Source organism: Stegodyphus dumicola, chromosome 10 (assembly GCF_044657685.1).
Source record: "Stegodyphus dumicola isolate Sdum_Otavi_A_Nest chromosome 10, ASM4465768v1".
Classification (NCBI taxonomy): domain Eukaryota; kingdom Metazoa; phylum Arthropoda; class Arachnida; order Araneae; family Eresidae; genus Stegodyphus; species Stegodyphus dumicola.
Window position 1 is genome coordinate 21,917,721 of NC_140777.1, and position 12,849 is coordinate 21,930,569.

Here is a 12,849-nt window from a genome sequence, read left to right on the forward strand (position 1 = left end):
TTTGAAAGATGTTTTGAAGTAATTTGAAAGCAAAATGTTAATAATGTTTTAACGGGGACTGGAGTTAAATCATCATGAAGAATAAAATTTCAATTGTAAAAGGAAAAATTAAAACATGTAATCATTGTCATTGATCGGACATTAGTTGACTTTTCAAGGGGAACAAACCAACTCCCGTTCAATGAACAATAATTGATAAAAATACGTAAATACGAAAGTGTTTCGTCTTTACTCGAGTTATAAGTTAAAGGCAAACCGGCAATTCTAGTCAGGCCAAATATTTCCGCGAATAGAAGGAATTATGAACCAATGCTGATATTCAAAGAACTTATTCTTATGAAGCATTTTAGTCAATTCAATTTGGAGTAAAAATCAATTACTGTAGAGAAATCCTATTTAACTCGAGTAATCGTCCCCGACACTTTCATGTTTATGCATTTGAGTACCATATTATTTGTAGAAATTAAACATTGGAAATTGTCATTATGAAATCGAATTCAAAGTAAAGTTGAAATAAACATAGAAGATTATAAAAAAAGATAAATAATGCAAAATTTGTAAAAACAAATCAAAGACAATATAAAAATAATATAAAAAATAATATAGAAAATAATATATAATAAGAACAGTGAATGTACAGGAAGATATAAAGGCCAGAAAAGGTATTAAGTAACTTACATTCTTTCTAGTGGGGGAGTTGGCAAAGTGTTCTCTTCGTGTCTGACTCAGAAGTGTAGGGTGTCCGAAAATTCTTAACGGCAGTAGGGGCTTTGAATAATATCAGTCGGTAAAACTTGAAGCAATTTATGGTAGTGGGTGGGACTTGGAATTCTTGAGGGATGTATTTTGTGGAGTTCTTATCTGAGAGACACCATCTGTTAAGATTTTTTTGAAAATACTAGTGAATGGAAATTAATTAATTTCTGGCTAATTGTCGTGTCGCAATGATTAAGAATTTAAGAAAGGAAAAAAGCATTTTCACTGTCCAAGAGCTAATAGACAGTTACTTAATACCTTTTCTGGCCTTTATATCTTCATGTACATTCACTGATCTTATTTATATTATTTTCTATATTATTTTTTATATTATTTTTATATTGTCTTTGATTTGTTTTTACAAATTTTGCATTATTTATCTTTTTTTATAATCTTCTATGTTTATTTCAACTTTACTTTGAATTCGATTTCATAATGACAATTTCCAATGTTTAATTTCTACAAATAATATAGTACTCAAATGCATAAACATCAAAGTGTCGGGGACGATTACTCGAGTTAAATAGGATTTCTCTACAGTAATTGATTTTTACTCCAAATTGAATTGACTAAAATGCTTCATAAGAATAAGTTCTTTCAATATCAGCATTGGTTCATAATTCCTTCTATTCGCGGAAATATTTGGCCTGACTAGAATTGCCGGTTTGGCTTTAACTTATAACTCGAGTAAAGACGAAACGGTTACAGCCGAAAACATCGCGGCAAAAACATCGCGGACGAAAACATCGCGGAGAAAACAACGCAAGGCGAAAACATCGTGGGAGAAAACATCGCAGTTCTAAAACATCGTGGTACAAAACATCGTCGTCGAAAATAAAGCGGTTCAAAAACTTCGCAGTTTAAAAATATCGCCGTCGAAAATATCGTGGTAAGAAATAAAGTATCTATTAATCATCGCATGACGATAACATCGCAGACATGCTTTTTTCAGGCTTTAATAACTGTAAATGGATATTCCCATAATGATTTGTGAGCGCAAGTGATGTAAGGAAGGATAATTTTTACTTTCACATTTTTTTATTAACTAATAAATTTTTGCTGAAAAAATAAGAAGGAAACTTAAGCATAGAAAATTAAATGCAACTTAATAGATTATACTTTTTATGAAAAATTACCTGTAAAATCTTTATTAAAAATAATTTATTATGGTCTTTGTTAGTTAACTATGTCGATTTAAAATTCTATTAAGTGCTATAAGTTGCATTAATTTTCTATACTTAAGTTTCCTTTTTATTTTCTCAGCAAAAATGTATTAATAAAAAATATGAAAGTAAAAATTATCCTTCTTACCCTCTTGCGCTCACGAATCATTATGGGAATATCCATTTACAGTTATTAAAGCATGTCTGAAAAAAGCATGTCTGCGATGTTATCGTCATGCGATGATTTGTAGATACTTTATTTTTTATCACGATATTTTCGACGACTATGTTTTTAAATTGCGAAGTTTTTGAACCGCTTTATTTTCGACGACGATATTTTGCACCACGATGTTTTAGAACTGCGATGTTTTTCTCTTTGCGATGTGTTCTCCCACGATGTTTTGTAGCACGACGTTTTCGCCTTGCGTTGTTTTCTCCGCGACGTTTTCCTCCGCGATGTTGTCGGCGGACACCAGACGAAACACTTTCGTATTTACGTATTTTTATCAATTATTGTTCATTGAACGGGAGTTGGTTTGATTCCCTTGAAAAGTCAACTAATTTTCGATCAATGACAATGATTACATGTTTTAATTTTCCTTTTACAATTGAAATTTTATTCTTCGTGATGATTTAACTCCAGTCCCCGTTAAAACATTATTAACATTTTGCTTTCAAATTACTTCAAAACATCTTTCAAAATATAACTTACCAGTATTAACCAGTAACTTACCAGTTATAACTTACCAGTTTTTAGAATTAAAATAAGCAGTGTGGCCAGTATTCCCTTTCACCTCCCTTTGTCACACTGATACAAAGGCACTTCCATTTCTTGCGTAAATATAAAAACAAAGATACACATACATGTATATGTATGTGTATCTTTGTATACCTATATACAGTATAGATTCACACTTTTAAAATAATTCTACTTTAATTAAACTCGGGAGATAATATAATCAATTAATCAATACTGTTTAGGAAATAAATTATTATTAACTAACTTTGCAGCAATTGCGCAAGTAATAATAACTTGTATTCGCACTAAATGGATTTAAGATCATACAACATTATATATATATATATATAAAACCTAATGACTCTACAGTAAGAACTAAAGATTCGTATAAAATTCTATATAGAGTATAAAATTCTAAATTTAAATCAAGTTGGCTCAGTCTAGACCAGTGATTCTCACCAGCTTTTTCCCCATATACCCTTTCCACCATTGCTAAATGATCATTCAACCTCTCCTTCCCAAAACTTGAAAAGTAGATATGTGTTTGTTTAAATACGGATTATTTTTTAAGTAAATTAAACAAGTATCAAACATGTTGGTAAATACCAAAATTTGAATAAATGTTCTTTTTTGTATTCATAAACTAAATCTAAATACTTAATACGTAAAGAAAAGGTGGACTAAATTACTCTCTGAAACTTTGAAATTCCCCTTAGGGCTATTCCTCCTGATTGAGGACCCATAGTCTAGCCAGAATTCGTTTTTAATAGTGACTAAATATACAGATAATTTAATTTGTCCCACTTTTCTTATACTAACTTTTGTCACAGAAACTTCGGATTACGTGCATGTTTTTTGAAAATAAAAGACACAAATTTAAAAAAAAATATATGTTTAAAATTTGATGTTGAATTCAAAAACAGTTATTTGGTAGCCAGACCTAATAAACCTAAGAGATCAAATTTGAAGTACACCTTACTTGTTCTTACTAACTTCTGCTTAATGAATTAGAATTATTCTTAGAAAAGAACCTTAAAAACTGGTGAAACATTTCATGCTAGAAAACAAGATATTAGAAACTTTGAACTCATTCAATAGAAGAAAAAAGTTATTCAAAACGTAACTCCATAACAAAACATTTTTTTTCTACTTGATCGTCAACACATGAGGCTTTTAAGAAATACCTCCTACAAGATATGTGGCCACTATTTCTGTGCTGTCAGAATATGAAATTCGTATAAGGAAATCAATGCACTTCGAGGAGAAGAAAATGACCTTAATTTGATAGTTTTTCTACCTAATAAATTTTTACATGTTATGAGTTTCTTTTTCTTAATCTAGGCGAAATAATATTCAACACATAATAACAGCATAAAACCCACAAAAGAAATGTTCCAGTGAATTTTCAGTTTCTAAATGCTGTTTAAATTTGCTTCAATCAAAGTTTTTGTATATAAATAATTACGGTAAATTGAAATGAACTGTTTTTTAAGTGTTTACAGTTAATCGAGTAATATAATATTTTTATTGAAATAAAAATTATTTTTAATGTGCAAGATTACTTTTCTTACAACGCTGGGCTCATGGTTCTTAAATCCTCTTGTTGCTAAGTTCAGAAACCTGTGTTATTAAAATTATTCGAATAGTTTAACTTTTATTACGGTTTCATATTTTTCATTTTAACTTTCACATGGTTGCGTTTTCAACCATATGAAAGTTAAAATGAAAAATATTACTTGTACGTAAATTTTAATATATGTAATAATTTAATGTTTTTAGAAATAGTTCAGTAGTTTTACTTTTAAACAATGGCTTTGATATAACAAGCATGTTTAATTAGTTCATCAAAAAGTTGTTAGAGACACTATCAAATCAGGAACTAGCATATTTTTCCACTCTGCAGTTTTACTGCAAAAACAGTGAATTATCCCTTTAAAAATGGTTAAAAAATATTTAATTCCTTTCATTTTCCAATTATTGAAATTTTTAAAATAATTGAAATTCTAACTAAATCCTTAGACAAAAGGTTATTCAAGAACTATACTAAAGAAATGTAAGAAAGGGGTTAACTTCAGTTACAAGCGGAATTTCAGATAATGTTATTTTCTAGTAGGTAACTAACAAAAAACATTTAAAATCCTCTTTAATTGTTCTCCTGCCACACCCTCCCTTCTGAGGCCTTCTTTGGCGCCCCAGGTTCCATAGGGAATAAAGCAATTAAGCAAGGCTCTCCTCTCTTTAACTGCTTTTTCACACAGCTGGGGGCAAAAGAAAAGGAAGGCAATGGTTTCCTGCCTGAATAGCCAGCGGCCAGTTAGAAAACTACATGACAAAAGCCCACAAGACGAATGCCCACTTAAAACCAGCACACATTTTCAGGAAATCCAAAATAACTATGACTTCCTGAAAAATTTTACGAGTAATTATTATGATTAAAAAAATTAAATTTCAAGTGGGAATGAAATTAATTTATGTAAAATCCAAGTTGTCAAAATTTAACTGGATTATTTGAAACCATGCTTTTTATTCACCATTAAAACGGTGTTTGCGCTTAATCATAATAGAATACTGTACTTTTATTTTTTTTCGTTAAAATGAAAGTTCGGCTTTAATTCTCCATATTAAATTCATATAATGCAAAATTTTCTGTAGTGTTAAATTATTCATAAATTATTCTCTGTATATGATGAAAATTTACATACATATTATACTCCTTATAATTTTGTAGAATTAAAATAAGCTGTGTGGCCAGTATTCCCTTTCACCTCCCTTTGTCACACTTATACAAAGGCACTTCCATTTCTTGCGTAAATATAAAAACAAAGATACATACATGTATATGTTTTTAATTATATTATTTTGATTGACTCTCTGTACTATATATATATATATACGAATTTAATTCAGCCGGAGACGAAAATGAAATGTGTTCCGCTACTTAAATTTATTGTTCAATTATTTCTTATTCATTTATTTTTTATTTTATCTCTATTCATGACGTATATATCGGTGTGGGTTTTTGTTAGTGTGGACTTTTATCAGCGTGCCCTTCTATCTATGTGGGCTTTTATCTGTGTGGGCTTTCATCAATGTGCGCTTTCATCGGTGTGGGTATTAGTCGCGTGGGCAATTATCCCAGTGGGGTCATTTTTGTGGGCTTTTGTCGTGTGCACTTTCGTCCTTTTGTCTGGTCACCGCATGGACTTTATGTATTTCCTTCACAATGCATTTTGCTGTGAAATGACAAACATTGTACAGTTAATAATTAAAAATAAAAGTATGTTTTGACTAACAAAACTAAAGAAAGGAATATTTATACATGATTAATAAAAATTAATTATTCATGTAATATTATATCTAGAGTAAGGTACCATCCTTATACTCATTATTGGAATTGTCGTATATTGATACTTTGATACCCCCCTTACTTTGTTTAAAAATTTGAAATTAGATTCCATTTACTCAAAAACCAGTATTATATTTATTTGTTCCATCTGCTTAGTTACACTTAAGTGCTTAAAGTTCTAGTCATTGTACAAGGCATATATAATAAATATGTTTTTCTCCTATCTAAAATATCTATTTGTAAAATATCTTTTGAAGTAAATCTTTTAATTATAATAATGATTAATCTTTTATGTGGTAAGATTATGTAAATTATGTATGGATATTAGATTTAAGTGACTGAAATTTAAAAATTTCAATGGGAAAGTGGTGTTTACTTGGAATATTCCCATGATTCTCGAGTTACCTGGAGTCTTGTTAGACAACAATGCTGCATAAATGTACTAGACCGTTTGGCAGATGAAGCTACTATGTATTTTTCTGCATTGCATGGAAAATAGAGGTGTGTTCTTATACCTGTTACCCATCATCTGGCTTGTAAGTATGAATAAAATATTAAGATACTTATTTATTGATCTATTATTTATTGAAAAATATTTTTATGATATAAATCCAGATGTATTGCATAGTTACAAGAACTATCTATTAGTTTTCATGTTAGTTCTAAGCTTTATTGTAAATTTTATTTTTTTACTTTGAAAAAGAATAATTGTGATGAAATATTATATTCTGGACGATTATATATCTCTAAACCACAGAATTTCTAGCAGCAATTTGCCATCAGTGTCAACATTAAAAAATCATTATACTGAATAATTCACCTTATAGCTGTAAACTGCTAATATTTTGATACAATTGGACATATTATTTTAGGATATGTCTCTTAATCTTCTCTTAACTCGTTCCATACTCAAATCATCCCCTTAGAAGCTAAGATTGAGAATACTCGTCTCCTCAAGCAACAATTGGATGCTGTACGAGTCGCATCGGACATGGACCAGCATACACCTCTTACGGCAAAAGCAAACTGTGATACATTGAAAGTACTGGAGCCCCTTAAGGGTAAGTGTGTTTTTAAATATCTCAGTATGCTAAAAAAACCCTTAGATAGCCTTGCTAATGCTTTTAATGATAATTTTAAGTTCAATATAAAAAGAAAACAACATGAAATCTCGGATAATTCAAACGCTAATTCTAACCACGAGGATGGTAAGCCCATAAGGCATACATACGTATAGTATATTTTTCAGTTGCAATACCTTATTACCACTGAGAATTTTTTGCGATTCCCAGGACGCCATAATACAGTCAAAAAGTCATTAATTCAGACACCCATAATCCGGAATGATCTATAATCCGGACCTCAAAGCTACAAACTTTCTGCGCATGCGTCGCGTTTACGTGTGCTCGTAAGACCTTTACGGCTGTGACTTTGCCTGTGCACATGCGCATAATACGTTTACGCATGCGCGTTTAACGTATAACGGACGGTATAAGCTGAGCTAAAATTATCTAATTCAGTTAATGTTGCAGATTGCGTTGTTCCTTAATCTTCGAATTGGATCAGGCTTATTATTTTTTGCAGACTGTTAGAGCAATTTTATAAAAGTAAGCTTGAACTTTCGATTATGTCAAACAGAATTTCCGATATATATTTACTAATATGTACAGGATCTACAAAGCAAAAGTATGTTTCGAAGTCCATTAAACAAAAAGTGGAATTGCTGCAAAAAATGGAAAAAGGCATATCCTTTGTTTCTTAACCATTCCGAAATCTGTTTATCAATTTCATGCTGCTCTGCGGGGGGGACATCGCAGCGCGCAATGAACTGGAAGTTGATTTGTCAGCACTATCCTTATCTTCAGGGCAAATGTTTTTATTTTATTCGGCTTATAATTCCTTACTAAATGTAGTATTTCATCTCGATGTATTCCGTCTTTGATATGATTTAAATCAAATTCCTTGTCATTATAAATACCACAAGTACACATCAAATAGTTTTCTGGTTGCAATTTTCTAATTTCGACTATGCTTAATGTATGCTTTACGCATGTGCTTGTTGAAAGAAATGTTTAATAAAGTAAACAAATAAATATTAAGCTTTTTTTTGTAAATTTTGATACCCTTTAGATCATAATTGTTCTTTATTTCATAAATAACGGTTTCATATTTTTAATTGTATAATTTCTTCATGCCATCTTACCAGATTTAAACTGATGATCTATAATCCGGAATCGCCAAAGTCCCGACGAGTCCGGATTAACTACTTTTGACTGTATTTACAAAAATTCTGTGGAACCCAATAAGTACTGCGCAAATCCGACACATGCGTGAGTGAAACTGTCAATTTTTTCTTTTGTACACTTGCAGTTTTAGGTCACTACATTTAATTTCTAATTTTAAGACATAGAACAATGTGAACATTTTAAATAAGTAACAGATAAAATGACAGCGTCACGTGCAAAGCAAGAAAAATTAACGTTTCTATTATAAAATGAAGGCGTCGAAACGGATTCATTTTTTTTTTCTTTGTCTGTATTGCCATATCTATTTTAAGATGTATTGTATTATGTAAAAATATTTGGTAATTGTAAAAGTATTATAATAAATTAAAGAAATATCAAAACTGCTAAAATTCTAGGCAACCCCCTGCTGCAAGTCCAGCGACTCCAGTTTAAGAAATCCTGGTATAGACAGACAACCCGGCGAAATTACGCCCTAATTGAGATACAGACATAAAACTTATATCAAAATGATGGGGCATGCATTTGCAGTTGAAAGCAGCAAAACGCATCAAAATGGATCATTAACTTTCGAGTCGTGTGATTTTGATGCGGCTTGCTGCTTTCAAAAGCATTTTCCTACAACTTGCATCCTATTTGAGATGCAGATATAAAATTTGTGGAGCATGAAATTGCTATTGAATGCAGGAAACCGCATCAAAATCGGACAATCGGTTCCCGTGTAAAACAGATTTTAAAAAACTGTAATTCTTAGAGATGCATCAAATTTCATTGCCATGAAAAATATATTTCGTCCTCTGGACCCTGAAAACGATACTAATTATGTCCAGAATGCAGTTAACACTGTAAATCAACGAAGCACTTCAAGTCAAAATTTACCTACACCACCACAACCAAAAGTTGTTCCTCCAGTCAAAAATTCTACAATGATATAACCAGGGCAAACAAGTCCACAATACCAATTTTAAATCATATCAAATCCGAAGAACACAGGAAAAGGCCTAAAACCATCCTCAGAGACATACAATAAAGGTTTTTGATAAACGTTTAATTACTGTAAAGGCCCTTATTTTTGCAGGCCGTAATTTTCACAAAAATGAATATATCGGTGATTTCGCGAGTTGAAAATTTCACGAATTTTATATGAACAGAACAGAAAGTTGAAAAATTTTAAAAGTACTTAAGTAAAGTTGGGGGGGGAAAAAAAGTATTTCGCAAAGCTTTGATTTTTGCGATTACGACGGGCTCACGAAAATAAGGGCCTTTACACCAGTTTAAAAAAGACCCAAAAAACTAATTAATTATTCTTTAACTAATTATTGTAATATACCTAATTGCCTAGCTTAGCACCAAAAATTGGGAAAATTAAAATTTTTATTCCTATCGCATCACTAATTAATATTGAAGCAGGCTTAATTTAATTTGTCCATCATGTCCTCTAGCCCCTCATTCACTCAGCCATCCCTTTAAATTAGTATGGATTGAAGACAAGAAAGAATTTCAACCAATCACAAAAAATGCTGGTGGAAAAAATTGAAATAAGTGAGAGATGGAGCGCTTAACGAGGATCCTTAAGCGCTCCATCTCTCACTTTGTAATCACAGTTCAACAGCTTTCGGCCATGAAGGCGGTAGCTATCATAATCATACCACACACTCTACAACCAATCACGTTCGTCTCGATCTAGTTACTCAACCGTAAACCACAGAAGGATTTTTCGCCGATTTAATGGCTATATCCAAACTAAACAATAAAATTATCATAGGTAGAGACTTTAACTCACACCACAAAAATCGGAACTGCAGAAATGATAATTCAAATGGTCACATTGTTAATCAATTTGCCTCAACGGCCAACTTTACTGTTGTAGCTCCCTCCTACCCAACATGCTATAGATCTGCAAGCATTATTGAATTTTTCCTGCTAAAAAATATTTATCAACCATCAAGGATAGAAAGATTACGTGAACTATTCTCTGATTATAACCCTGTTTTAATGGAGGTGAATATCAGTAGCTATAGTACATCACACAAAAGAGCCTTTATTATGAACTGGGTAGCTCTAAACAACACTCAGTACCCGTTACCCGCGATACACAGTGAAGACGAGTTAGACGCAGTTATCGAAGATTTTACTAGCACACTTAACCGTGCTCTGAAAAATAGCAAGGCGGTCCCGTTGACTGGTAGGGCCAGAGATCCTGCTATTAGAGAACTTTTAGCTAACAGAAAGAGAGCTAGAAAAATATGGCAGAGGACCAGATGCCCAGAAGTTAAGAGAATTTTAAATCGGCTGAATCAGGAAGTCAGTACACGCACAAAACAAATGGTCTAGATATTTAGAATCACTCTCTACTGATGATCATGTATATGGAAAGCTGCTTCTAGATATAATAGATGCTACACAAATATTCTGCCCCTTAATGGCCCCTCTGGGATCACATACACAGAAACTGAGAAAGCTGAGTCACTAGCTGATCACTACGCTACTCAGTTTTACATTAACATCTCACACCCAGACACAGAACGCACAGTTAGTTACACTAACAATTTATACTTTTCATAACCAAAAACAGACAACATCCGTCTTGCTAAACCTTCGGAAGTTAACACCGCCACCTCCATACCTGTCCCTTTCAATGATGTTCGATCGATTATTGCGGCTTCCCCGCTCTCTCCAGATGAGTATGCGATGAGAATCGCTACTCAGACTGAATCTGCTCTCATCTGTAAAGAGTACTCGTCCCCATTCATTGTCTCTCCAATTCCGGTGTTCCCGGCACCACAGAGAACGCCTTCTCCGATGGGCAGGCGTTAGAGGTACACACCGTACAGGGCGTCGTGCAAACAGACCACCACCCTGCAGTCTTCTGGCCACGGTAAAACGCGATATCTGTCGTCCAGTCGCCTGCGTCGTGTGTCTAGCGATTTCTCCCGCTGTCTGCCGCCTGTTTCTTCTGGCCTGTAAGGCAATATACCGGTCATCTGCAGGTGTGGTTCCTCGTGAACGACCACTACTAAACCCCCGGATAGCTGTTCCTGTAGTTTTAAATTGTCTCCAAAGTCGTGAAACGATGCTGTGAGCAATTCCGATCTCTGCAGCCACACTTGTCACACGGCGGCCTTCCTCCAACTTCCCAATGACCTCGGGTAAAAGCATCCAGATGTCATCTAACAGATTGATTATTCGCCATTTCTCGCCGAGGCAGCAACTCAGTGTGATTTTAACTGCTATACGGTGTGCAATCTCTTTGCCAGAAATACTGATCTTTCACCGAGAACATGCTTTATACAACTCAGACACTCCCCCATTATGTCTACCTGCATATCTGCGCAAGTGCTACCGTAGATCACCTTACTTAATCTCGGGATTGGTCTTTCTGTCCGCTCTGCCTCTTCGTTCAGCTGATATGCTAATTTTTCGACTTCGTCCTTAATTTTTGCACACCAGTGTATTTCACGTGCTATACACAGGATAAGGTACAACCCAGGAACCTGGAAATGATGTGTGTCTTTGTACCCTTCTAAAGGAGTATGGATTGAAAACAGCCTAGGCCTTCCCCGTAGCACACAGTAAATCACACTTCACCCAATAGGATTACTCCTCTGCCAGCCAACAGAAGTTCAACAAGCTCCCGCCTACCACCTGACTACTGAACCATTCAGCCTTGAATACTCGAGGAGAGGGGGAAGAAAAAAGAAGAAAAGGGCTTTTTCTTCTCTCTCCGCCCCCGATTGCCTCTGCTGCTCACACTCCAACTAGCTCTAGGTTTTAACTTCAAAACTCATCATCTTATATTTGCTGCAAACTCTGCCATTACTACTGATTATAATGTCACAATTGCTTTCATTTCATTTCACTGCCATAACTGCTCTTCGAATTTTTATTTTTACGAACTTCAGCAACATTATTTCTTTAACATTCGTAAAAGTATTAACTTACTACACTGGGATAAGGCTATGCCCAGGAACCCACTACAACTGAACATTAGTTCATCGAGGAAGGGCATACTCTAAATGAAGCTGCAGATGTCCAAATAAAAAAGGAAAAGAAAACCTATTCACAATAAATTGTTTCAACAAAGGAAACGATTGTGTGATTTTAGATGACAGTCGGAGAGTATTAGTATCAAATATTTTATTTCATCATACCACCAACAAATATTTTCTTTTGTTTCAGAAGCCCATCAAAAACTTACATGACAGCAAATGCAAATCTAGTATAAATAACGTTTATGTTGCTAAAATAAATTCTGATTTCCAAAGATGGCCTGTTTCTCGCATTGTTGGTAAATCATGGTTGATGGGCATTAAGAATGGTCTTTCCTCTAATTCACTGGACACACACAAATTAGCAGCACGTTGGTGTTAATTCTTTTTAATTCTGTATTAAAATATACAACTTTAAACTTAGTTGACATATGCGGCATTTGAAGTGCAAATAATAAAAATTTTTCTTAAATACTATGCTTTGTTGCTTATCTTTTAGAAATTTAAAGACCTGGAATTCTGCAATTCTGAGTAAAAAATGAAAATAAAAAACAATTAACACCAACAAAAACTTGTGGTAACATGACAGACAAATTATTACAAATACTACAAA

General features: G+C 33.3%; 1 protein-coding gene and 1 long non-coding RNA gene across 29 annotated transcripts in view; one reads left to right on the top strand and one right to left on the bottom strand.

The window, feature by feature from the left end:
• LOC146994913 (uncharacterized) overlaps nt 1-12,849 on the bottom strand; it is a 691,669-nt gene that overhangs the window by 359,060 nt on the left and 319,760 nt on the right. The window lies entirely within an intron of this gene.
• The window catches only part of LOC146994914 (uncharacterized), a 260,019-nt gene continuing 253,557 nt past the window's right edge, over nt 6,388-12,849 (top strand). For all 8 annotated transcript variants that reach the window (XR_015043364.1, XR_015043365.1, XR_015043362.1 and 5 more), the window contains exon 1: nt 6,388-7,065. This is a non-coding gene — a long non-coding RNA (uncharacterized LOC146994914). The remainder of the gene's footprint in view (nt 7,066-12,849) is intronic.